A 3,015-nucleotide genomic window follows, 5' to 3' on the forward strand; every position below is an offset into this window, starting at 1 on the left:
GCTCATTTGAAGTTACGTTACGAATTTAGATAACTATTTTCCTTATTTTGGATATCCCTATTTTGATTTCAATTATAACTGGATTAATAGAACCCAAAAATAAAATACAACTATTTTTTATTAGTAGTCCAACTGTTTTCGAAAAAATTCGTGTCTTTGGTTTAAAAATTGAACTATTTCGTTAAATGTTCAACTACCTTACTAAAAATTCGTCTCACTTGCTTGAAAATACAACTATTTGTTTGTTAATGAAACTTTATTTGGGGAAAAATGTAGTTTTTGTTGCTGAAGATCCATCTTTTGGAAGAAAATCTTTTTTGGTTGAAAATGCAGACATTTTGTTGAAAATTCAATATATTTCGACTTGAAATCTTAGGAATTTAAAGCGCTTTATATTACATCCAATATCGTACACATACGTTAATTTTATTTCAAAGAATTTATTTATCCATTACCCATATTTTCGCGGAAAATGACCCTATTCCCCACGTTTTGAGAAGTAGCATTTGGGGCTAGGAAAGTGTCATATTTGAATAATTTTAATTATTCTTGATTTATTAGCGAAGCTGTTCGGACTATCGCTACGTTAATTAGGGACAAGGGAAAATAGCCCAAAATTGGTAATAGCCCCCCCCCCCCCCGAGATTAAATACGTTTTTTCCCTGAACACAATAAACCTGTCTTACCGTGAAGAAACGATTGATTGAATCCGAAAAATCCAGGCTTTCTTTGCTTTCATTGTGTCGAGAAACTTTTTACCAAACATTTTATCCCTAAATCTCTTTTTTCTGTATACACCCTTGTTTTGTCTGTCTAATGAATAAATTGGTGTGTGCAATGATGATTCAAGGACAGGCCGCAATTACGTGAAAATGATATATGAAGGTTACATATCCATTTCGTGGGAGGAAGGCAAGTTCATGCTTTGCAGGCCGAAACCGTCTCTCCCAGGGCACACGTTCTTACTAACGACCGGTCAGATTAGATTAGCCGTAGCCAATCAACGCGAGACAAATCACTCTCAAGAAAAAGAGTTATCTAACAAGAAAGGCCACAACGATAGTGTGTGCTTTTCACGACAATAAGAGTGATAATTTTGTCGCTACTGTGAAGGCGGCTCTGATAAATGACCAAGTATTAATCGCAAAGATGCACTCCATACATGCGCTTTCATTCATAAAGTCCCACAAAGCTGCGCCTTCACTAACACGTCTGCCTATCTTATACAACATTCTTGTGTATACGTTTATTTTTCAGGACATTGAAATCAACTTCACCTTTCTTGATTTTTTATTAATTTACGTTATTGACATTTTTACACGACGTTTTTTTTTGCCTTTTTCGAAGTGAATGGAAAGTGAATCGACATTTTTGATCATTTTTTTATGCTGAACACGAATACGGTTTCAGAAAGTCCCTATCATGTTAAGATTTTGAGGAAATTAAGGTCAAAGTCTAAAAAACTCTTTTTTTTGTGTCAATTTTTGAGAATTTGTAGCGGTTGAACCCGACGTGTTGGAAACTTTGAAAATATCTCAAAGCAAAGATTAAACTTTTTATTTTAATTTTAATAATTTTAGGTCAGTTTAAGGATTTAAGGCCTTAGGACCACACTTTAAAATTATTGTAAAAAGAAAAGAAAAATATGTATTAATTTTTCTTCCAAATAGAACAAGTTTAGGGGGTGTGCCATCAGAATTCTGATTTGGAACAGAGATTTTGATTAGAGAAGTCTTAATTATTATTCTTTTTGGAAATTCGCTGTTACAAATTAAAAATTACAATTCTTAATCGAAAATATCGGTTCCAAAGTAATAATTATATTTTTTTATGGAAATTTTCTGTTCCAAGTATCAATTACATTCATATTCAAAAATATAACAAATCCCTTTTTCCAAAATTTGGAAAAAAAATTTCGAACTGTCGAGATCTGACTTGCAAAACGGATTTTTTAAGGTTCCCTTTTTATAAATCAGAATTAAAATGTTTTTAAAAACTTCCGCTCCAAGTCAAAAATTCCCTATTTAATGTCAAATTATAAGTCTTCATGGAAATTCCCGTGTTGATGATTTAAATAATCTCTCTAAAAATCACCCTAAGTCAGGGGTCTCCAAAGGTAGATCCTGTATTTACTGGGCAGTCATCATTTCCTCCACGGCTACCTGTGTACCCTTCCCCTTCCAGTGTGCATCGACACTACCCCTCACTGGATTCGAAGTTGCTTCAGGCCCTCGATGCTATGTCCCCTGCGGAGATAATCCCATTGCTTTCCAACTTATATCTATTTCTATATGAAGTATATCAGTATGTGCAAGAAAAACATTGAACTATAGAAAATTAGATTAATTCCAATCTAATAAAGTATAAATATGATATATGAACATTTTTTGGACGATAAATAATACAATTTTCCACTTTTTAAGTTATGGTGGATTAATAATTGTTTCGAGTTCATAAAAGTAAGTGTTTGAACAAATTATTGCTATTATTATTTATAAAAATATTATCTTGCAATAATTCTCGTAATTTGCAGTTTTTTCTAAAAAATTTCACTTTTGGTCCACTTTTAAATTGTAATGAGATAATAATTAACTTAAGTTAACAAGCGTAAGTGTTTCAAGAAGTTATTATTTTTTAGAAATTGTTGATGCACGTTGTTCGCTTTAGGGCCAGGTGAATTGATATCAATTAAGTTGTTTCACACGTTTCAGCCCACAATCGTGGCCCTCGGCAGTCAGTTTTAATCATTATTTGAAAAGTACAAATTTCAACAGCTTTACCAACGGAAAAAAAAACAATACAAAATTTATTTTGACTCACTTCATTAACATAATAGGGAGCTTATGAAAATTCAATATTCTACTTGAAATTGTTGAGAATCTACCTATAATAACGATTATATTCTCAAACTCGTAAAAATTGCAGGGATTTCGTCGGCCTATTAGAATTTTTAATCAATGTATAGGCGTGAAAATGGCGAGGAAATGGGTAATTTGTAAGACAAAGGCATTATAT

This window comes from Belonocnema kinseyi, chromosome 6, assembly GCF_010883055.1.
Source record: "Belonocnema kinseyi isolate 2016_QV_RU_SX_M_011 chromosome 6, B_treatae_v1, whole genome shotgun sequence".
In the NCBI taxonomy this organism is placed as follows: domain Eukaryota; kingdom Metazoa; phylum Arthropoda; class Insecta; order Hymenoptera; family Cynipidae; genus Belonocnema; species Belonocnema kinseyi.